At 44.0% G+C, this 24,881-nt stretch overlaps 1 protein-coding gene across 1 annotated transcript in view; it reads left to right on the top strand.

The window, feature by feature from the left end:
* KIF26B (kinesin family member 26B) overlaps window positions 1-24,881 on the top strand; it is a 555,398-nt gene that overhangs the window by 99,788 nt on the left and 430,729 nt on the right. The gene's annotated exons all lie outside the window — the stretch shown is intronic.

A 24,881-nucleotide genomic window follows, 5' to 3' on the forward strand; every position in this document is an offset into this window, starting at 1 on the left:
TCAAGGTTAGCCCTTGAGGGCTGCAATGCTGAGGTTCTGTGTCCTTGCCCCTGGCCAGTGCTTTTCAGCCTTTCCCACTTTTAGGAGAGTTGGTTGACTTTTTGTAAGACCCTGGTGGGTATAAATCAACAATAACATTCTGAGCTCCCCAACCAACTGAATGGACGCCTCCTCTCAGCGAAGGGCATTCTGAAGTCAACCTGAAATGCGAATCCAGGCCATGATGGGAATGGGTGGTGGGACATGCCTCCATTACAGCCTCCTCTCGTTGGAATTCAGGCACAGCTGACCAGCACTGACATTCAAATAGAGACTTCAGACTGACAAAGCAGACTCTTTGTAGCAATGAGATACCAACTTGACAGATAGCAGGTCCCGAAAGAAATAAAAGTATTTTGCCTCAAAATATATTTCTTTGACATATTTTGAAATGGCCCTGAAAAGCTGTCTCTTGTGGGGAAAATCTGTATTCTGTAGAGAATCCCCTTCCCTTTCCAGGTCTTTTTCCTGATCCAGGAGAGAATTAACTAAGTCTGGCACTTCTTGAAGTCTGATAAGAAACACTTACTACCTGTTCTCTCCAAAGCCTGCTACCTGGAGGTTTCATCTGCATAATAAGAACCTTGGTCTCCACAACCCCTTATCTCAACCCAGACACTCCCTTCTATTGATTCCAGGTCTTTAGATAAACTCAACCAAGTGCCAATCAGAAAGTCTTTGAATCCACCTGTGTCCAGGAACCCCCTCAGCAATCCTCTGAGTTGTCCTGCTTTTCAGGACCAAAGCAACGTACATCTTACAGGTATTGATCGACCTCTTGTGTTTCCCTAAAATGTATAAAACCAAGCTATAGCCCGACCACCTTGGCCACGCTTTCTCAGGACCTCCTGGGGCTGTGTCACAGGCCACGGTCACTCATATTTGGCTCAGAATAAGTCTCTTCAAACATTTTACAGAGTTTGACTCCTTTTGTTTACGTGGGATTGACAGATTATATCCCCTGCCTCCAGGGAATACGTGGGTGGGCATCTGAAATGTCAGTCTCAGCTCACCTCTCAATTAGTGGGAAGAGACTGGAGCACTTTTCTCCATGTTCCCTGAATTCTTGTCCTTAATCGAGTTACTCTTCGGACCCATTGTGTGAAAGTCTTGCTCCACATCAGCTTAGAGGAAGGCTGGACGTGAGAAATAGGCTTCCCACCGAAGCCCTCTGGTGTCTAGAAACATCACAGTGGCCCTTGCTTAGGTGGCAGAGGACGGGGGTAGATATTTGTGATCAAGAATGTTGGTCAGGCCGGGTGCAGTGGCTCCTGCCCGTCATCCCAGCACTTCGGGAGGCCAACGTGGATGAATCACTTGAGGCCAGGAGATCAAGATCAGGTTGGCCAACATGGTGAAACCCCCATCTTTACTAAAAATACAAAAATTAGCTGGGCGTGTTGGTGGGTGCCTGTAATCCCAGCTACTTGGGAGGCTGAGGCTGGAGAGTTGCTTGAATCGGGAAGGCGGAGGTTGCAGTGAGCCGAGATCGTGCCATGCACTCCAGCCCGGTGACGGAGTGAGACTCTGTCTTCAAAAAAAAAAAAAAAAATGTTGCTCAGCGCCTTCTCAATCTTGACACATTCTCCAGTGGTGAGTTGAGAGCAGCCTAGGCCTGGGGGTCCTAGGGAGCTTGACGTGGCTATTTTTCTAGACGGTACTGAGTTTGTCATCGCCTTGCTTTCATTATGATTTCTTCCTCCTTGTCACCACCTACGGTGTTTATGGAGTTCACTGTACATGAAGGCCCAGCATCCAGAGGTGTAAGGCAGAGCCCCTTCTAGGAGCTGCTGTCCATCCCACTGAGAGGCAGAAGAGACAGACAACCATGCTGGACCTCTTGGACCCAGGGAGATGTGAACTTCAGGTACCAGAGTGCATGCGGGAGGAGGCTCTGGGTGCCCTGGGAACCCAAAGAAGGAGCTCATTTCTGACCTGCCTCTCTCACCAAGCTTCCTTTGCTGAATGCCGTGGGCAAACGGTGGTGTTGGTATTGGAGCAGGATCAAAGCTCATTCCTGGCTAACCTGCAAAAATGAGCAGGTAAACAAATGGGATCCATAAAATAGAGACTAAAATGAAAGTTTGTCTTACTGTGATTAGCAACTGGCCCCTTTCCAAATTCCACCTGCTCTGCATGGAGCTGTGGCATCTCATTCCAAGTGCCTTCTCACAGCATCTGACCTCGGGCCTGGGGTAACAATACACTGGGGTTTGCCAAGGATAACAACAGCAAGGCAGTTACAGGAGCACAGCACGGGGGGGTGTGAAATCAGAACAAGCAGGACTCATGGGTGGGGGCGAGAGCAAGTGTCTGCGAGGCAGAGGCAGAGGTGACGACTGCTGACTCACCGTGTGTCTGCCGGGTTGCTTAACCCATCTCTGCTCCGCTTTTCCCATGCGTGAGCCCTTTGTAGTGTGTGGTGTGTTGATCGGCCTCTGGCATGAAGAGTAAAAGCAAGGCCACGTAAAAATCACAGGTGCCCCTCACTTCATGCAACAGCTGTGTGCCAGTCCAGTTTCTGCAACAGCCCCTCAGGCGCTGAGCCTGCTCCATGGGTTGGGAGATGTTCGACCTCACGCTGTGCCCCTAGCTGGGTGGGTGTGGGAAGTTACACGGTGGTCCTGGCTGCATTCTGCTTATCACTGAAAGAAGCAGCCTTGGAATGGGTGATTTCTCAAGGTCTTTTCCCTCTTAATTCTTCTGTTCAGTTTTGTACATTATTCTCTCTTCATTTTTGTGCATTTCTTGGAGCTTAGCCCCGACAGTGCCTGCCTCGGTGGTATGGACTGAGGAACAGAGGAGTAATCATGGCATCCAGTGTCTTATCTCCCTGGCCCCCTGGGCGGCCACCACATCCCTTCCCATTGGACAGTGAGGACTGAGGCTCCATCACTGAAATGCACACGTGTTACCAGGCAGGGTTGTGAGGGCCAGTTCAATGAACATAAATCCCCTTGTCAGGTCAGTTGTCATGATTCCAGAGAATAAGGGCCAAGGAAATGAGCATGCTGATACTGAAGAACAGGGGAGAGAATACTGGGTTTGGCTGTGCCTGGTCACTAAAAGCAAACTTTACCTGCTGAGAACCTGCTGACCAACCTCCTCTGATGTTGAGAAGCCTCTTGAGTGTTGATAGTAAATGGACAGGGTGAGCTCGGCCATGCAGGCTGGCTCATGCCTGCAATCCCAGCACTTCGGGAGGTCAAGGTGGGCGGGTTGCTTGAGCTCAGGAGTTCAAGACCAGCCTGGGCCACATGACAAAATGCTGTCTCTGGAAAAAATACAAAAAAAAAAAAAAAAAAAGAAAAATTAGCCAGATATGGTGGCATGCACCTGTAGTCCCAGCTCCTTGGGAGGGTGAGGCAGCAGGATTGCTTAGGCCCAGGAGATCAAGGACTGCAGTGAGCCAAGGCTGCACTGCTACACCCCAGCATGGGTGACAGAGTGAGGTCCTGTCTCAAAAAAAAAAAAAGGGAGGTGAGCTTTTCTCTACTGAGTATCTTGAAGTGTGTCACAACTGAGGTACAGCGTAGTGGGAGAGGATGCTGTTGATTTATCTGAGAGGTGAAAGGATGTACCTCCTGCTGCTTTTTTGGTGGGATGGGGGCAGAGGAGAGCCTGATGAGCCAGGCGAGGAGAGGAGGTAACAGAACACTGGTCGAGCTGATGGTGAGAAACTGGACTCTCTCAGTGGGCTACTTGCCTGCCCCTCCCTTCATTTCCCATGGGCTTCAGTAGAAGCTTGGCCTGCAGAATCAGGAAACAGTGCTGGTTCATCTGTAAGTATGCAACATTCTTGGGCCTTTCTGTCACTGATGAGCTAATGTCATTCAGGCCAGTGCAGTACTGAGATGTGGAGTGTGGCCAGCACCCATGGCAGGTGCTTGGACGTTTATCCTGGCTTTTCTGCTAACTTCCTGGCCCAAGTGCAGATCATTTACCTTTTCTGGGATTCAGGTACCTGTAAGAAGAGAAGGGAGTCTGTTGGACTCTCTCTAGGGAACTGGAAGGAATAAGCAATAAGAATACTTTGACATTTTATAAACAGAACATGTTTAATACATGCATTTCAACGAGGCCTATGGGATTAACAACTTTGGAGGCATGTGTACCGGTTTGTGGTCAGTCTTCACACCACCTGGTGGAATTTCCTTCCTTTGACTGGCAGGAAGAGGGAAGTACTTCTCACACATCTGTTACCTTCTGCCAAGTGTAAATGTCATGCTGCCATCTGTGTCTTAATTGTATTGGCATTCCCTTGTACTGGGCCTGGATGGGGTGGGTGCTCAACCCACACAGACAGAATCAAGCTCCCGACTGCAGGCACACATCATTAAGTTCCTGGACTTCAGCCACCGTATCTTTGTTATTAGATTATTAACTCAATAGTCTTCTTGTCGTTTAGCCTAGGACTCTGAACATAGCTCTCTGTAGATGCTTACTGATGACTGATTGGCTAACAGATGCAGTCACAGAGTCACAGATGTCAACTCTTGCCGGTCCTTCCTTCCCTTCCTTCCTTCCTCTCTCTCTGTCTCTGTCTCTCTCTTTCCCTTCCTTCCTTCTTTCCTCCTCCCTCCCTCCCTCCCTTCCTCCCTCCCTCCCTCCCTTCCTCCCTCCCTCCCTCCCTCCCTCCCTTCCTTCCCTCCTTCCCTCCTTTTTCTTTTCCTTTCCTTTCCCTTCTTTTCGACAGACTTTTACTCTTGTTGCCCAGGCTGGAGTGCAATGGTGCAATCTCAGCTCACCGCAACCTCCGCCTCCCAGGTCCAAACAGTTCTCCTGCCTCAGCCTCCTGAGTAGCTGGAATTACAGGCCCAGCTAATTTTGTATTTTTAGTAGAGACAGGATTTCTCCATGTTAGTCAGGCTGGTCTTGAACTCCCGACCTCAGGTGATCTGCCCAACTCGGTCCCCCAAAGTGCTGGGATTACAGGCGTGAGCCACCATGCCCGGCTCGCCCTTTCTTTTCCTTCCTTTCCTTTCCTTCCTCCCTTCCCTCCCCTCCCCTCCCCTCCCCTCCCCTCCCCTCCCCTCCCTCTCTCCCTCCCTCTCTCCCTCCCTCTCTCCCTCCCTCTTTCTTTCCCTCTCTTTCTCTCTCTCTCTTTTCTTTCTTTTTCTGTGTTGCCCAGGCTGGAATGCAATGGCATGATCGTAGCTTACTGAAACCTCTGCCTCCTGGGCTCAAGTGACCCTCCCTCCTCAGCCCCCATATAGCTAGGACTACAGGCATGCGCCACCATGCCTGGCTAGTTTTTGTATTTTTGTAGAGACAGGGTTTTGCCATGTGCCCAGGCCGGCCTCAGACTCCTGGGCTCAAGCGATCTGCCCACCTTGGCCTCTCAAAGTGCTGGGGTTGTGGATGCGAGTCCCCATGCCTGGCTCCACCCTTGTGTTTCTTGATGCTTTTCACATGCAGAAGTCCAAAATCTGGGAGCTACCGATGGCCTCTGGATCCAACATTAGAGTTATTTCTCTCCACAGCACTTTACCTCATGCTCCTTTGGTCACTGATAAATGTTGTCAACATTTTTCTTTTTTTTTTTTTTTTTTGAGACGGAGTCTCGCTCTGTCTCCCAGGCTGGAGTGCAGTGGCCGGATCTCAGCTCACTGCAAGTTCCGCCTCCCGGGTTCACGCCATTCTCCTGCCTCAGCCTCCCGAGCAGCTGGGACCTCAGGCGCCGCCACCTCGCCCGGCTAGTTTTTTGTATTTTTTAGTAGAGACGGGGTTTCACCATGTTAGCCAGGATGGTGTCGATCTCCTGACCTCGTGATCCACCCGTCTCGGCCTCCCAAAGTGCTGGGATTACAGGCGTGAGCCACCGCGCCCGGCAACATTTTTCAAATATCCTATCTGCACTGGGGCATGGCACACACCAGGTGGAGCACATTATTACCTCTGATTCCCATGCTGACAGACAGATTGGGCATGTCTTTGTGTTTGTCTTTGGAGAGCCTTAGTTTTCTCATGTGATATGTACACCGAAATACCAGGAATCATTATTGTACAGAACATAGGAGATAGCCACTATCAAAGCAGCTGTCCAACTGATGGAAGAAAAGTCTGGGGCCTGCTCATTTTGATTACCTATAATTTTGCTTTCCATACAATTTTATTTCCTCGGTGAGAGCTACTTCTTCCTTGCTGACTTTTAAGAGACATTGGAAGACATGGGGAGGGTCTTCTGAACATCTGCCTGTGCGTCACTTTTAAATTTCTTTTCCAGGTAGAGTCTGCAGTGAGGGAATGAGTTCTTTTTTGTTTATTTGTTTGTTTTTTTATTTTTTTTTGAGGTGGAGTTTTGCTATTGTTGCTCCGGCTGGAGTGCAATGGCGTGATCTCAGGCTCACTGCAACCTCCACCTTCTGGGGTTCAAGCGATTCTCCTGCCTCAGCCTCCTGCGTAACTGGGATTACAGGCATGCACCACCATGTGCAGCTAACTTTTATATTTTTAGGAGGGACGTGGTTTCTCCATGTTGGCCAGGCTGGTCTCAAACTCCTGACCTCAAGTGATCCTCCCACCTCAGCCTCCCAAAGTGCTGGGATTACAGGTGTGAGCCACTGCGTCCATCCAGGAATGAGTTCTTAATGAGAGACTCTCGAGTCTTTCTCTGGAAGTAGAACGGAATTTTTAGAAGGATGAAACACAGATATTCATTTCACAGCGCAGGCTGCTCTATTCACATGCAGCCTCAACACCAGTGACATTCCAACCAGTGTTTAGGGTTTAGTTAGGGAGAGAACTTCATCCCCATTAATTCATATGTGTGTATGTGAAAGCACTTAGAACCATACCTGGCACATAAGAAAGATTCTGTAAGTATTCATTGTTCTTGTTATTACTAGCATCCTCTTAAGTCAGTGATTCGTGGCGGGGTGTGGTCAAGGAGTGTCATGACAAGCGAACTTCAGACGACTGCATCAGACTTACAGGTCACTGCTTTTGTAGCCCCAGTACGGTCGGAAAAACATCCACTGGGAGGTGGGTCCCTCATTAGCGGTGAAGAGTGGGTTGCTGGCGCCTTCTGCTTCACCCTCTGCTCGTGCTCCTTCTTCCAAGCTGTTGCTTTCTCTGAACTCTTGTGTTTCTTTTCACAGGGGTTCACTCTTGGTTGCTTGTTCCACTCTGAAGGGAAGGCAGAGGGCTTGCATCTGAAGCCACGCCTCCTTCGTGGGTGCTGTGTGGAGCTCCAGGTTTGGGTTCTTGGCTCTTCAGTGCCTCCCTCCTCACCCAGCAGTCATAACGTTAGCACGGCTGATGCATTGACATGCTCCAGTGGGCAGTTTGCAGGCATCCATCTTGAACTTTTCAAAGAGACACACAGATACATTTCACAAACACAGATGGAATACTTAGTATGTGCTAGGAGGGCACTAGGGAGAGAAAGATGTAAGGCAGTGCCTGCTGTTGATTTCATTTGCATCCTGCCCTCAGGACTCAGGTTAATTGGTCTAGGAGATTATAGACTATTAGGCTTCCTAGACCCCTTGGGAGACATGGGACTTGCAAGACCCATTTTCCCAAAAAAGGTAAGCACTGTGGAGGATTCTCCTCCTAGAGTCTAGCATCCGTCGTTTCACAGTGTGGCTGATTCCAAAAAATGTATTTTGACACGAAGAGAAGCACAGTTAGTTAACAGACATCAAAATGCGAAATAACTGTTTGGCTGACTGGAGGAGCTGACTGGTTCTTTTGTCATCTTGTGGTCCCCGTCTGTGTGTGTCTGCTTAGCTTTCTCACACTGAGCCTTTTCCCTCAGGATCTTCAGCAGTTTTTTTCCAGTATGTAGATGATTCAAGCCACAGATGGCAGCTTCTAAGTTATTATGCCACTGATTAAAGAATTGTTAGGCAGACTTCCGTCTCTAAATACAAACACATGCAAAACTGAGATTTTGACCAAAACTTTGCTAGACACAATAGTGTATTGTTTCTGTCTTCACAGTGTGTTCCGTTACAGACTTGTGTTATAAAACAGCAGGGCTTAGCACGTATATTTCCAGGTCTATCACCAAAGAATTCAAAGCTCTTTTTAAAAAGACATTTTTAAGGTAAATGACATTTTTAAAAAGATGTTCAGTCTCTTCCATTTTTTTCCTTTCTTCTATCTTCAGCAACATCCTAAATGTGACACTGCACGTAAAACTCTACTGCGTTCAGAGTGAACGTTTGCTAGTGCTGATGACTGTCTTTATGGTATCTCTAATAGTTGGATTTGTGGTTAAACTTATGCTTCTTGCCCCACTTGACTGCATCTTTGTTTTCTGTTCCGGCAAACAAAGAACTGGAGTTTATTGTGATCTCTTCACTGTTAACCCCATTTAAGTGTTATTCAAAGAAAATGGAAACTTTTGGTCTCGGTGTCATGCCAACTGGTTCTAGATTATTGTTCTTAAAAAAAAAAAAAAAAAAGAGCCCCAGGCCGGGCGCGGTGGCTCACACCTGTAATCCTAGCACTTTGGGAGACCAAGGCAGGCGGATCACGAGGTCAGGAGATCGAGACCATCCTGGCTAACATGGTGAAACCACATCTCTACTAAAAATACAAAATATTAGCTGGGCATGGTGGCGTGCCCTTGTAGTCCCAGCTACTCGGGAGGCTGAGGCAGGAGAATGGCGTAAACCCGAGAGGCGGAGCTTGCAGTGAGCCGAGATCGTGCCACTGCACTCCAGCCTGGGCAACAGAGTGAGACTCCATCTCAAAAAAAAAAAAAAAAAAAAAAGTTGAGAAATACGGAGAGACTTATTATGAAGCAATGCATAGTTATGACATGACGGTATTAACACCAGGAGAAAGAAATAGACCGATGGAACAGAATAGAGAGCTAGAAACAGACCTCTATGTAAGGAAACTTGGTTGTGCAAATAAACATTGTGGACAAGTGGGAGAAGGAAGGATTAGTCAATAAATAGTGCTGAGACAACTTAAAAATCATGTTTTCAAGAGGTTGTAACGAAGGTCCTCACATATCCTATACACACAAAATTAATTAGAAGTAGACCAAATATGTCAATGTGAAAAGCAAATTCTAAACAGTTTAGGGAAGAATATAGGAAGATATTTTCATGACTGGTTTAGAGAATGACTTTTTTTTTTTTTTTGAGACAGGGTCTCACTCTGTCACCCAGGTTGGAGTGTAGTGGCGTGATCAGCGCTCACTGCAGCCTTGACCTCCCAGGCTCAAGTGGTCCCCCCAAGTGGTCCTCCCACCTCAGCTAGGACTGAGACTAGCTGGGGCTGCAGGCACACACCACCACACCTGGCTGGTTTCTTTTGTATTTTATACAGAGATGAGGTTTTGCCATGTTGCTCAAGCTGGTTTCGAACTCCTGAGCTCAAGCCATCAGCCTGCCTTAGTCTCCCAAAGTGCTAGGATTACAGACATGAGCCACCCTGCCCAGCCCAAGAATGACTTTGTAAAGCATAAGCAAAAAGCATAAACCATGAATTAAGGATTGCTAAATTTGACTGTATTAAACAAAGAATATCAGTTTATTAAAAGACACCATAAAGTAAAAGAGATTCACAAACTTAGAGAAGTTATTTGCAATATGTATAACTGGAAAAAGATTTGTATTTACAGTATATAAAGAACTATTAAAATAAATAAGAAAAAGATACTCAAAAGAAAATGGGCAAAGGACTTGAAGAGGGATTTTAGAGAAAATAGGAATAGTTAATAAACGTATGAAAAGGTACCTAAGCATCAGAATTTAGGAACCCCAAATTAAAGCCATAATGATACACCATTTGATACCAACCAGATTGGTGAAAATATGAGTCTGATAATATTAAGTGCTGACGAGGGTTGTTGGTCAGTGGAAATTCTCACACACAGCTAGCAGGACTGTAAGTTGGCACAACAACTTTGGAAAGCAATTTATTCTTACTTCTATTACCACACAGTTCTGCCATTCCACTCCCAGCAACAGACCCTGGTGGAAAAAGAATACGATTTGGAGTCAGTCCAGGATTTGAATTCATATTTTACCATTCTCTTTTCTTTTTCTTTTCTTTTTTTGGAGATGGAGTCTCATTCTGTCGCCCAGGCTGGAGTGCAGTGGCATAGTCTTGGCTCACTGCAATCTCTGCCTCCCGGGTTCAAGCAGTTCCCTGCTTCAGCCTCCCGATTAGCTGGGATTACAGGTACCTGCCACCACACCTGGCTAATTTTTGTATTTTTAGTAGAGATGGGGTTTCACCATCTTGGCCAGGCTGGTCTTGAACTCCTGACGTTGTGATCCACCCATCTCAGCCTCCCAAAGTGCTGGGATTACAGGCGTGAGCCACCACGTCCGGCCTGTTTTACCATTTTCTAGTTGTGTGCCCCTGAGCCTATGACTTTCTCAGTTCCCTTTTTTGTACAGTGAGAGAATGTTGTGTTTAGTAACTGAAAATTAATGGCATATAGTAAACCTCACTAAATGCAGACACTTTTATTAACATGTGACTGAAGGGCAGGCTCCCTGTGGACCTGGTCTTCTCCTTCTTTATGGCTGTCCACAGTGCATATACTAATACTAGGTAGTCGAGAAAGCTAGGTTTAATTTGGATTTGCAGGGTCTTCCCTAAATGCCCAGCTCCTGCTATATACGCATTTCATTCGGCACAAACCTTCTCACTGCCTGCCACATCTAAGCTATGATACAAATATTCTTCACGTGTGAAATTCCTTGCTCACTACTTTTACCTCACTGTGGCCATCTTCTCTACTAAGAAAGTCAGCTGTGGTGTCAACACACAAGAATGTGTACAGCTGGTAGTGTATACATTCAGAATAACAAAAGACTATTACTCTGAAAGGATGTGTTTTTTCTTTATTACTGGGCATCTTAATTGCTTCTTTGACATTACAAGCCCAGCACTGCAAAGTATACTGTAGAGCAGAGTACTAAATCTATGGATTTAGTTGAGGCACAATCCTGTGAGTGGCCTTTCTCAGTGCACCAGTCTCAGAGATAAATTTACTCTTTTCTGAAATCGCATTTCTTATTTTGGTGTGTGCAGAAAAGCTCAACTGGAGTTACCTGCAAATGCAGGCATATGTGATAGCTGTGCTCAGCCATGTATTAAGCCACAAGCAACCAAGAACCGATACCACTGGTGACAGCTAAGTAATGCGTGCGCACACAAACACACACACACACACACACACACACACACACACACACACGGAGAAAAATGATAAAGAAGCAAGAATTCCAAGTGAGTTACAAACTCCAAGGACTTGGAACATTCTGAGGAATTCTTAAATCGAGGCTTACGGGTGAGAATATATAATGTGTCTCCTTAAATGTTTTGGGGTGACATATTTCTGAGTTGTAGGGGATATTTTTAGGGAGCTTTAAAGAATGAATTCAGGAGACTTGGAGCCTGATGCCGGTTGTCTGGGTATTCTAGGACCCTTCTTATATCCAGGCTTTTTATTGCTCGACACAGATTTAGAAGCTTGTCCTAACCACTAGGAAGATCTTTAAAGAGTGGCGATAAAGACAGGAATTTCAGGAGCCGGGCACAGTGCCTCATGCCTGTCATCCCAGCACTTTGGGAGATGGAGGTGGAAGGATCACTTGAACCCAGAACGTTGAGGCTGCAGTGAGCCATGATTGCACCACTGCACTCCAGGCTGGGTGACAGAGCAGGACCCCGCCTCTAAAAAATAATAATAGGCCTGGCGCGATGGCTCACACCTGTCATCTCAGCACTTTGGGAAGCCGGGGTGGGAGGATCACAAGATCAGGAGATCGAGACCATCCTGGCTAACACAGTGAAACCCTATCTCTACTAAAAATATAAAAAAATTACCCGGGCACAGTGGCATGCGCCTGTAGTCCCAGCTACTGAGGAGGCTGAGGCAGGAGAATTGCTTGAACCCAGGAGGCAGAGATTGCAATGAGCCGAGATCACGCCACTGGACTCCAGCCTGGGCGACAGAGCAAGACTCCATCTCAAAATAATAATAATAATAAAGTTTTTTTTTTTAAATATTGGGATTTTAGACCAATGTGAGGGAAGTTAGCAGCATGGCCCTAAGAAGCCATGTTTCCGGAGTGCACTGTTAGGATTGCTGTAACCGTTTAAGCACAGACATACAAGGCAGCACACAGGAATCGGAGCCCAGGAGGATTAGACCTGACATTTGAACCCGTCTGAGCCCTCTGTGTAGGTATCTCCTCCAATCCTCCCGTTATCCCTGATTAAATATTTGATTTCTCTTTTGTTAACACTGTATAATAATTCTAAATCTTTCTGAGCCAACACTAAGGTGACCAAACATCCTGGTTTGCATGGGACGCAGGACTTGCAGTGCGAAAACTGGTGCAGTTCTGAGCAAACTGGGGTGCTTGGTCCTAGTGGACAACTACTTTGTATATGTGGTACAGGTGACCACAGCTGTGTATACATGTGGCGCGGGTTGAATAGGGACCTACCAAAAAAGATGTGTCCACCTAGAGTCTCAGAATGTCATCTGTGGACACTGTTGTACGCTAGATCTCTAGAAATGTTTCATCTTCCACAACCAAAATGCTCCCCCACCGAACGGCCCCTCTCCCTCCCCTCCTCCCACCGAACGGCTCCTCTCCCTCCCCTCCTCCCACTGAACGGCCCCTCTCCCTCCCCTCCTCCCACCGAACGGCCCCTCTCCCTCCCCTCCTCCCACCGAACGGCCCCTCTCCCTCTCCTCCTCCCATCGAACGGCCCCTCTCCCTCTCCTCCCCTGCTCTGTGGTGGCCACCATTCTACCTTATCCTGCTTTGATTTTGACTGCTTTAGCTACCTCATCTAAACAGAATCATACAGTATTTGTATTCTGGGACTAGCTTATTTCACTTAGTATAGTATCCTCAAGATTCATTCATATTGTAGTGACAGGATTTCCTTTTTTTTTTTTTTTGTGATGGAGGTTAGCTCTGTCGCCCAGGTTGGAGCGCAGTGGTGCGATCTTGGCTCACTACAACCGCCACCTCCTGGGTTCAAGTGATTCTCCTGCTTCAGGCTCCCAGTAGCTGGAATTATAGGTGCCCGCCACCACGCCAAGCTAATTTTTGTATTTTTAGTAGAGATGGGGTTTCACTGTGTTGGCCAGGCTGGTCTCGAACTCCTGATCTAGTGATCCACCTGTCTTGGCCTCCCAAAGTGCTGGGATTACAAGCGTGAGCCACCACACCTGCCCCCGCCCCCCGCCACCTTTTTTTCTTAAAGGCTGAATAATATTCCATTGTCTGTATAGACCACATTTTCTTTATCCACTCATCCATCAGTGGACATTCAGGTTGTTCCCACTGTTTTGCTATTGTGAACAGTGATGTGGTGAACATGGGAATGCAAATATTTATTTGAGATTCTATTTTCAATTCTATTGAATAAATACCCAGTGGTGGGGTTGCTAGATCATATGGTAGTTCTATTTTCAATGTTCTGAGGAACCTCCATTCTGTTTTGCATAGCAGCAGCATTTTATCTTCTCATCAACAGTGAACAAGGGTGTCAGTTTCTCCACATCCTAATCAACATTTATTTTCTGCTGTTCTTTTTTCTTCCTTCCTTTTTCCCTTCCTTTCCTTCTTCCCTTCCTTCTTCCCTTCCTTTCCTTCTTCCCTTCCTTCTTCCCTTTCCTTCCTTCTTCCCTTCCCTTCCTTCTTCCCTTCCCTTCCTTCTTCCCTTCCATTCTTTCTTCCTTTCCCTTCCCTTTCTTCTTCCCTTCCTCTTCCTTTCCTTCTTCCTTTCCCTTCCCTTCCTTCTTCCCTTCCATTCCTTCTTCCCTTCCATTCCTTCTTCATTTCCCTTCCCTTTCTTCTTCCCTTCCTTCTTCCCTCCCTTCTTCCTTTCCCTTTCCTTCCCTTCCTTTTTCCCTTCCCTTCCCTTCCATCTCCCCTTCCCCTCCTTTTTCACTTCCTTTTCCCTGTCCCTTCCTTTCCTTCTTCCCTTCCTTCTTTGTTTCCCTTCCTTTCTCTCTTCCCTTCCTTCTTCCCTTCCCTTCTTTTTTCCCTTCCCTTCCTCCTTCCCTTCCTTTCCCTCTTCCCTTCTCTTCCCTTTTTCTTTCCCTTCCCTTCCCTTCCCTTTTCCTTCCCTTTCCCTTTCCTTTCCTTTCTTCTTTTGTTTCTATAATCACGGCCATCCTAACAGGCATGGGGTGATATTTCATTGTGGTTTTGATTTGCATTTCTCTGACAATTTGTGATGTTGAGCATCTTTTCATATACCTGCTTGTCATTTGTATGTTTTTCTTACAGAAAGGTCTATTTAAGTCCTTTCCTTTATGTATTTTTAAAATTGGTTTATTTACTTTTGCTATTGAGTTGTAGGAATTCCTTGTATATTTTAGATATCAATCTCTTTTCAGATAGATGGTTTGCAAGTATTTTCTCCCATTGCACAGGTTACCTTTTCACTCTGTTGATTGTTTCCTTTGCTATTCAGAAGGTTTTTAGTTTGATGTAATCTCACTTGTCTATTTTTGCTTTTGTTGGCATATCCAAGAAATCATTGCCAAGACCAATATTTTGAAACATTCCCCCTTTGTTTTCTTCTAGGAGGTTTGTAGTTTCAGGTCTACATTTAAGTCCTTTAATCCATTTTGAGTTGAGGTTTGTGTATGTGTAAGACAAGGATCCAATGCCATTCTTTTGCATGTGGGTATCTAGTTTTCCTAGCACCAGTTTTTGAGATAATCCTTTCCCCATTGTGTTGTCTTGGCACCCTTGTTGAAGATCATTTATCTGTCTGTATGTGGGTTTACTTCTGATCTCTCTATTCTGCTCCACTGGTCTATATGTCTGTCTTTATGTCAGTATCATACTGTTTAGATTACAGTAGCTTTGTAAGATGTTTTGAGACCAGAAAGTGTGAAAATTCTAGCTTTGTTCTTTTTCCTTCAGATTATTTTGGCTCTTCAGGGTCCTTTGTGGTTCCATATGAAGTTTAGGACTGTTTTTTTCTCTTCTTCAAAAAATGCCATTGGGAATTTGATAAGGATTTCATTAAATCTATGACTTCAGGTAGTACGGATATTTTAAAAATATTAAGTCTTATAATCCATGTACACAGGATGTTGACTTTTCATATATGGACTTTATTATGTTGAGGCAATTTCCTTTTTTTTCCTGGTTTCTTGCATGTTTTTATAATGAAAGGGTGTGAATTCAGTCAAATGCTTTTTTTTACCCATATTTTGAGATGATCATATTATTTTTATCTTTCATTCTTTTAATGTGGTGTAGCACATTGATTGACTTTTGTATATTGAACCATCTTTGCATCTCTGGGATAAATCCCACTTGGCCATAATATATTATCTTTTTAATGTACTTTTGATTCAGTTTTCTTGTATTTTGTTGAAAATTTGTGCATCTGTATTTATCAGGGATATTGGCCTGTATGTAGTTTTCTTTTCTTGTAGTGTCTTTGACTTTGTTATCAGTATAATGCTAGCCTCAAAAAACAAGTTTGAAAGTGTTCCCTTCTCTTCATTTGTTAAGGAGAGTTTGAGAAGGATTGGCATTAATTCTTTAAATATTTGGTAGAGTTCTCCAGTGAAACCACCTTGTCTTAGACTTTTCTTTTTGGGAGAGTTTTGGTAACTGATTCATTCCCATTTCCAGTAAAAGATCTGTTCAGATTTTCTATTTCATCATGATTCAGTCTTGGTAGTTTGTATATGTCTAGGAATTTATCCATTTCTTCTAGGTTATCTAATTTGTTGGTATATAATTGTTCGCAGTGGTCTTTTATTAATACTTTTTATTCTGTGGCATCAGGCTGTAATGCCCCCTCTTTTATCTCTGATTTTATGGATTTGGACCTTTTCTCCTTTTTCCTTAGTTAGTCTGCCTACGAGTCTGTCAATTTTTTGCCACGTACAGTGGTGTGTGCCTGTAATTCCAGCTACTTGGGATACTGAAGTAGAAGGATCACTTGAGCTCAGAAGTTCAAGACCAGCCTAGGCAACATAGCAAGACCCACCCCCTTCATCTCTTTAAAAAACAAACGAAAAACAAATCGTTAATTTTGTTTTTCTTTTAAAAAATCAAGTCTTGGTTTGGTTGGGTTTTTTTTTTTTTCTATTGGTTTTATATTTTCTATTTCATTTCCTTGTATTATAATCTTTATTATAATTTCCTTCCGTCTGCTAACTTTGGCTTAGTTTTTTTTTTTTTCTTTTTCTAGTTTCTTCAGTTGTAAAGTTGGGTTGTTTATTTGAGATCTTTGTTCTTTTTTAACATAGGTGTTTACTGCTATAAACTTCTCTCCTAGTATTGTTTTTGCTACATCTCATAAGTTTTGGTATGTTGTATTTTCATTTTTGTTTGTCTCAAGGTATTTTCTAAATTCCCCAGTGATTTTTTTCTTTGACTCAGTGATTAAGAGTGAATTGTTTCGTTTTCACATATTTGTGAATTTTCCAGGTTTTCTTCTGCTATTGATTTCCAGTTTCATTCCATTGTGGCTGAAAAAAATGTGGTATGATTTTAAACTTCTTAAATTTGTTAAGTCTTGTTTTGTGCCTTAACATGTGATGTATCCTGGAGAATGTTCTATGTGTACTTGAAACGAATGTGTATTCTGCTGCTTTTGGGTGGAATGTTTTATAAATGTCTGTTGGGTCACTTGGTCTATAGTGTTCTTCAAGTCCTATGTTTTTTTTTATTAGCCTTTTTTTATTAGCCTTTTATTAGCCTTTTTATTAGCCTGAGGTACTCTATACTTTATTGAAAGTGGGATATTGAGCTGGCACAGTGGCTAACACCTGTAATCCCAGCATTTTGGGAGACCGAGGTGGGCGGATCACTTGAGGTTAGGAGTTTGAGACCAGCCTGGCAACATGGTGAAACCCTGTCTCTACTAAAAAAAAAAAAAAAATTAACATTAGCTGGGTGTTGTGGCACATGCCTGTAATCCCAGCTACGTGGGAGGCTGAGGCCAGAGAATCGCTTGAACCCGGGCAGCAGAGTTTGCAGCGAGCCAAAACAGTGCCACGGCACTCCTACCTGGGCAACAGAGCGAGACTTATCTCAAAACAAAAACAAAAACAAAAACACCCAAACAACAAAAGTGGGATATTGAAATCTCCTATTATTGTTTTGTTGCTTCCTATTTCTCTTTTCAATTCTGTGCATATTTTATATCTTTTGGGTCAATGATGTTGGTTACTTGCATGTTTATACTTGTTGTATCTTCCTGGTAAATTCACTCTTTTATTATTAAATAATGTTGTTTCTGGTCTCTTGTGGCAGTTTTTGTCTTAAAGTCTCTTTTGTGTGATGTAAATATGGTCATCCCTGCTGTCTTTTGGTTGCTGTTTACATAGACTACCTCTCTTTACCCTTTCATTTTCAGCCTATGTATGTTTTTAAATCCAAAATGAGTCCCTTGTAGATAGCATATAGCTGAAGCTTGTTTTTAAAATCCATTTAGCTACTGTATGTCTTTTGTTTGAGGGATTTAATTCACTTACATGAAAAGTAATTACTGATAGGCAAGGACTTACTATTGCCATTTTGCTAACTGTTTTTTATCTACCTTGTAGCTCTTTTCTCCCTCTCACTGTCTTCCTTTGTGTTTTCCTCATTTTTCTTCTAGCAGTTTTCATTTTCTGTTGTGTATCGTCTATAGATCTTTTCTTTAGTTATAGATTTTTTTTTTGGTTAACATGGGGATTACATAAAACATTTTATAGTTACAATAATCTGTTCTAAGCTGACAACAACTTCAGTCACATACAAAATCTATATGCTTTTCCACACATTTTGTTCTTGATGTCACAAATTACATGTTTTTATATTGTGTATCCATTAACATATTTTACGTAATTATTTTTTATACTTGTGTCTTTTTTAAAATTATACTTTAAGTTCTGGGATACATGTGCAGAACCTGCAGGTTCGTTTCATAAGTATACACGTGCCATGGTGGTTTGCTGCACCTATCAATCCATCATCTACATTAGGTATTTCTCCTAATTTTATCCCTCCCCTAACCCCCCACCCCCCAATAGGCCCCAGTGTGTGATGTTCCCCTCCCTGTGTCCATGTGTTCTCATTATTCAACTCCCACTTATGAGTGAGAACATGCAGTGTTTGGTTTTCTGTTCCTGTGTTAGTTTGCTGAGAATGATGATTTCCAGCTTCATCCATGTCCCTGCAAAGGACATGAATGCATCCCTTTTTTTATGGCTGCATAGTATTCCATGGTGTATATGTGCCACATTTTCTGTATCCAGTCTATCCGTGATGGGCATTTGGGTTGGTTCCAAGTCTTTGCTATTGTGAACAGTGCTGCAATAAACATACGTGTGCATGTGTCTTTATAGTAGAATGATTTATAATCCTTTGGGTATATACCCAGTAATGGGATTGCTGGGTCAAATGATATTTCTGGTTCTAGATCCTTGAGGAATCGCCACACTGTCTTCCAAAATGGTTGAACTAATTTACACCCCCCACCAACAGGGTAAAAGCGTTCCTATTTTTCCACATCGTCTCCAGCATCTGTTGTTTCCTCACTTTTTAATGATTGCCATTCTAACTAGCGTGAGATGGTATCTCATCATGGTTTTGATTTGCATTTCTCTAGTGACCAGTGCTGCTGAGCTTTTTTTCGTTTGTTTGTTGGCTGCATAAATGTCTTCTTTTGAGAAGTGTCTGTTTATATCCTTTGCCCACTTTTTAATGGGGTTGTTTATTTTTTGCCTGTAAATTTGTTTAAGTTCCTTGTAGATTCTGGATATTAGCCCTTTGTCAGATGGATAGATTGCAAAAATTTTCTTCATTCTGTAGGTTGCCTGTTCACTCTGATGATAGTTTCTTTTGCTGTGCAGAAGCTCTTTAGTTTGCCATTTGCCAATTTTGGCTTTTGTTGCCATTGCTTTGGTCTTTTAGTCATGAAGTCTTTGCCCATGCCTGTGTCCTGAATGGTAATGCCTAGATTTTCTTCTAGGGTTTTTATGGTTTTAGGTCTTTAAGTCTTTAAGCCATCTTGAGATAATTTTTGTATAAGATGTAAGGAAGGGGTCCAGTTTCAATTTTCTGCATCTGGCTAGCCAGTTTTCCCAACACCATTTTGTTAAATAGGGAATCCTTTCCCCATTGCTTGTTTTTGTCAGGTTTGTCAAAGATCAGATGGTTGTATACTTTTGTCTTTTAATCTGTATACCAGAATTAAAAGTGATTTACACACTACTGTTACAGTATTATAGTATTCTGTATTTGTCTATATGTTTACCTTTGGTAGTGAACTTTATACTTTTATATGCTTTCATTTTCCTATCTAGCATCCTTTCATTTCATCTTGAAGGACTCCCTTTAGTAATTCTTGTAAAGTCAGTCTAGTAGCGAGGAACTCCCCCTGCTTTTGGTTATTTGGGAGAGTCGTTATTCTTGGAAAGTATCCTTGGTTGACAGGTTTTTATTCTTTCAGCACTTTGAACGTATTATCTCACTTGCTTCTTGCATGCAAGGTTTATGCTGTGAAGTCCACTGATAGCCTTTTAGGGGTTCTATTGTATGTGACAAGTTGCTTTGCTTTTGTTGCTTTAAGAATTCTCCCTGGGCCAAGCACGGTGGCTCATATATCTGTAATCCCAGCACTCCGGGAGGCTGAGGTGGGTGGATCACCTGAGGTCAGGAGTTCTAGACCAGCCTGGCCAATGTGACAAAACCTTGACTCTATTAAAAAATTATCCAGGTGTGGTGGCAGGTGCCTGTGATCCCAACTACTCAGGAGGCTGAGGCAGGAGAATCACTTGAACCCGAGAGGTGGAGGTTGCAGTGAGTTGAGATTGCACCCCTGCACTCCAGGCTGGGCAACAGACTTTCATCTTAAAAAAAAACAATTCTCCCTGAAAAGCTAGAACTTTGAATGCATGCTCCAACTCTTTCTCTCCCTGGGGAGAAGCCAGGAGTGGGGGTTTTCTCCTGTTTATTTTGTGCTGAGCTAGAGGGCATGGACTATGGCAATTAAGTACATGCTGAGCTAAACCATTTCCTTTATTCTCAGCATCCCTCCACCTGGCGCTCTTTCCTATCCTAAACCATCTCTTGGGCAGTCCCCTTGAAAAGCCTGGACATTGGACTATGGTCCAGTCTACTCTTCCTCTTCCCAGGGTGAAGTGAGGAGCTGGAAGTTTCCTCTTGCTTACACCGTGCTGACCTGGGGGAGGGACTATGGTGAATGGATGCCATGAATTTCTCTGCCAGCTTTTTGATCATCTGGTTTTGCAGCAGCCTGAAGTGCAGGAGCCTCTTAACTGGTTTCTGTATTTCTCCCAGAGGGAAGTCTATATATTTTTGTTGAATTGGTGTCTCTCTAGGGACAAAGAGGGTCTTGCACTTCCTATTTCGCCATGTTGCTGAAGTCACCTCCTGGAATAAAGGTCTTTACAGATGTAATTAAGGTAAGGATCTTGAGATGAGATCTTAGATTAGGGTGGAACCTGATTTCAATGATAAGTGTCGTGAGAGACAGAAATGGAGGAGATACAAGCATAGAGAAGGCCATGCGAAGGTGGAGGCAGAGACTGGAGTAATATGTTTATAGGCCAAGGAATGCCAAAGATTGTTGGCCACCAGCAAACACTAGGAGAGAGGTGTGGAATGGATCCTCTCTTAGGCTCTCCAGAAGGAACTCACTTTGCTGACACCTTTGATTTTGGACTTTTGGCCTCTGGAAGTATGAGGAATGAATTTCTGTTGTTTTAAGCCAGCAAGCTCGTGGCGGTTTGTTACAGCAGCCCCAGGGAACTCATGTAACGTGGGAAGTGAGTTTGAGAGTTTTACTACAAAAGTCTAGGAGGAGGATTTTAGACCTTTATTGGTCAATAGCCTAATCTGTGTCTTCACTCTATGTGAGCCCACCTGTATCTACGGCTGTTATCCACATGGGTGTTTTGACTAGGGATTTCTGTTCAGTGATGTCCAAACTGCCTTCCTCAGTGCCCTGGAGCTCCCTGAAGGTGCTCTTGGTGCTCCCCCGAGGTGCCCTGCAGGCTGCTTTGTGGGGAGTGTGCTAGGTGAAGGCTGAGCCTGTGTGGCTCTAAACCCCTGGCCTCATTAACCAAAACAAGTTTTAGATAAGTTATTTTTAGGGGGATTAATATTGGACTTTGTTTGAAAACAAACAAACCAACAAAAACCACTTTAAAAAAAAAGTAAAAGAAACCTAATGAAGGCCGGGTGCAGTGGCTCAAGCCTGTAATCCCAGCACTTTGGGAGGCCGAGACGGGCGGATCACAAGGTCAGGAAATCGAGACCATCCTGGCTAACACGGTGAAACACCGTCTCTACTAAAAAAATATAAAAAACTAGCCGGGCGAGATGGCGGGCGCCTGTAGTCCCAGCTACTCGGGAGGCAGAGGCAGGAGAATGGCGTGAACCCGGGAGGTGGAGCTTGCAGTGAGCTGAGATCTGGCCACTGCACTCCAGCCTGGGTGACAGAGCAAGACTCCGTCTCAAAAAAAAAAAAAAAAAAAAAAAGAAATCTAATGAAAAGCCACAGGTTTCATTCTTACTTTCTTTCTCTTCTAACTCCATTCTTTGCCCAACCATTTTCTGCCAATGCCCTTCTTGGGTGCAGCAGTTTCTGCAGTCACGGTGACTGGGAAGTGGGAAGGGGGCTTGGAGAAGAACTGCAGGGAGGACGGGAGTTGGAAGAACCCCTCGTGCGTCAGGTAAAACCACAAGGAGGTACGCTGCCCTCATTCCTGACCATGAATAGCTATTGTAGATTCTTGTCCCGTTTCATGGTCAACATCTTGCAAATAATTTCATCATAGGCTGGTATCTCAATTTCACTGATGGCTCATGGCAAAGCATAGAGGGAAAAAATTAGGAAGGGGTGGGGTGAAATTATTAAATACTGGAAGTGAGTAAAAGTGGGCAGGCAGGAACATTATTTTAAAAGGGTTAGGGAAAAAGGGAGGTGGCATAATAACAAAAGGAAGAACTGTACCTACATTAGCCTGCTATAATTTTCCCCAAGTATTGCCATAGAAATCACACTTCAGACTCTACACCATGCGTACATTTGAGGAGAACAATTTACCTGTATTGTTCACTGGGCGCCATCAGCATCCTCTCTCGTGTTTCAGTCAGCGGGACTCATTTCGTCCGTTTCCATCCAGTACTGTTGACTGTTCATTTCTTTGCACTGATTTTGCTGCCAAAGTGTCCTCTTTTCAAGTCATGGACATTATTAAGTATACCCTTTATTTTACATCACTTACCATTTTCAGAACTCCTTTATTTCATTACTTTGCATTCAGAATTTCTGGCCTAAATCAATAGCCTTAACATAAAGGCAGGTCTCTGCTTTCTCTGTTGGGCATGAGCATTTCCTTTCCTGAATCAGAAATTTATTTTTCTTTCCAGAAGTCTAGTGTGGGGAATAGTCAGCATGCTTACTAATTCTTAATTTGTAGGAAGGAAAGATGAAGATAAAAATCGGCGATGAGGATTCCCTAGAAAAGAAATTCTACCTATTCCCACCCTCATACGTTTACACTCTGCTTTTGGTGCATCTCTTGTATTCTGCTTTTCCACTCGAAAGAAGGGAAACTTCTTCCTGGGCCCAGTCCACTGGGCTCATTAGTTCCAGCCCCAGTTCTGCCACACGCTTGCTGTTTAGCTTTTAGAAAGTTAGCTCATCTTTCTGTTTTCTGGCCTATGAAAAGGAGAATCACTGATCTCTTGGATGGGTGAAGTACCAAGTAACCACTATGAGACTTGCCTCCATGCAGGAGTAAGGAATGAATGAATTTCAAAACAGCTGGATACTAAGCCCACAGCCCAGGCTCTCCTCAGATTCATTCTGTTTAGAGCCCAGCTTTCGCGCAGCGTGTCTGCCAGCCAGTTTCTTACGAAGCCTCTGCCGTGCTTATGCAGCACGTGGCCTTCTTGAAGGAGACGGGGATGGATCATGGAATGTTAGCCACTGTTCCCATGCGTGGAACTGTGCTAAGAAATGTGCTCCCAGGTAGTTTTGGAGCCATATGTGTCTGAAAAGAACTCAAAGAACTCATAATTAGCTGAAGTCAAGAGAAGGGGTCTTCTTATCCCTCCTTCTTTATTGTTTTAGGCACACATGCTCATCAGCAGACAGAGTGCATTCACTTTCTTTTCTTCTTTTTCTTTCCTTTTTTTTTTTTCTTTTTTTTTGTTTTTAGAGGTGGGGTCTTGCTTTGTCACCCAGGCTGGAGCGCAATGGTGCAATTATACTATTATAGCTAACTAAAGCCTTAAATTCCTGGGCTCAAGCAATCCTCCAGCTTCAGCCTGCTGAGTAGCTGGGACTACAGACATGCACTATCCCATGGGGCTAATTTTGTAAATTTTTTGTAGAGATGGGGTTTTACCATCTTTCCCAAGCTGGTCTCAAGCTCCTGGGTTCAAGTGATCCTCCTGCCTCAGCCTCCCAAAGTGCTGGGATGACAGGTGTGCGTCACCGTGCCCAGCCTACATTTATTTTCTTGATTGGATTTTGAGGTTTAGGGGCTAATGCCTGATTAATGCCTGATGCTTTTATTCTATCTGTGTGAAGCAGTGGTCACATAGATCTTCATCAAAAGCTGACTGTTCTCATTTCTCCCCAAGTAATCACTTTTTTTTTTTTAGCTTGTGCTAAATCATTTTTTAAAATTGTAGCTCTGAGGCATTTTATTATGCAAAGTTAGTACTCATATACATAAACTAATATGAGCTTAAAACTCATTATACATTTGCTTCATTTTTTTTTTTTAGCTTGACTCCCTCATAAATCTTGAGCTTCATTGATTTTGGCTGCTCTGTAAGGAGATCCTCTCTTGAGTGATTTAAGAGTGTAATTGGGAAGAATGGTGTGTCCATGTGTGGCTCAGTTGACAGAACCATTTGGAGTTGGATTGCTTCTGTGAGTGGGGCAATCCTCTCCTCTTAAGGTCCAGATCGACCCCAGGAGGAGCCTAGCTGCTGCTCCCCATTGGACACCCCTTTTCAGCAGGAAGCAGCCAGAAGGAGTCGTCGCCCAGAACCCCCTGACAGCAGTTAGTGCTATCCCCACAGTGGGGAATGTTGTAGGAGTTATTAAGAAATTCTTTTGGCCGGGTGCGGTGGCTCACGCCTGTAATCCCAGCACTTTGGGAAGCCAGATCCACTTTTGGGTGGATCACCTGAGTTCAGGGGTTCGAGACCAGCCTGGCCAACATGTCGAAACCCCATCTCCACTAAAAATTCAAAAATTAGCCGGATTTGGTGGTGCACACCTGTAATCCCAGCTACTGAGGTGGGCGAGGCACGAGAATTGCTTGAATCTGGAAGGCGGAGGTTGCAGTGTGCCAAGAGGACACCACTGCACTCTAGCCTGGGCGACAGAGTAAGGCCCTATCTGAAAATAAAAACAATAAGACGCATCAAACTCACACATTTTAAATATTGATTCTTAAGCCACTGAATAACTATATCCTAATTGTGCTGAAAAATAACAGGATACAAACTTGTTCCATTTTCAAGACATCTAGATTTTTTGGTATATTTACAAGAAAGATAAATTAGGTGGTGGCTATTCATAAATTAATGAAAGATTCCTCACTTTATAAAAGGAGTTGGTGCAAGGTAAATTTAAGTAGCAAACTTTTCCAAAACATTAAAAATTTCATGCAATTTGAAAATTGTGGCTGGGTGCAGTGGCTTATGCCTGTAATTGCAACACTTTGGGAGGCCAAAATGGGCAGATCACTTGAGGTCAGCAGTTTGAGACCAGCCTGGCCAACATGGTGAAACCCCGTCTCTATTAAAAATACAAAAACTTAGCCAGCTGTGATGGCATGTGCCTGTAATCTCAGCTACTTGAGAAGAAGAGAAGCTACGCTT

Source organism: Rhinopithecus roxellana, chromosome 8, assembly GCF_007565055.1.
Source record: "Rhinopithecus roxellana isolate Shanxi Qingling chromosome 8, ASM756505v1, whole genome shotgun sequence".
Classification (NCBI taxonomy): Eukaryota; Metazoa; Chordata; class Mammalia; order Primates; family Cercopithecidae; genus Rhinopithecus; species Rhinopithecus roxellana.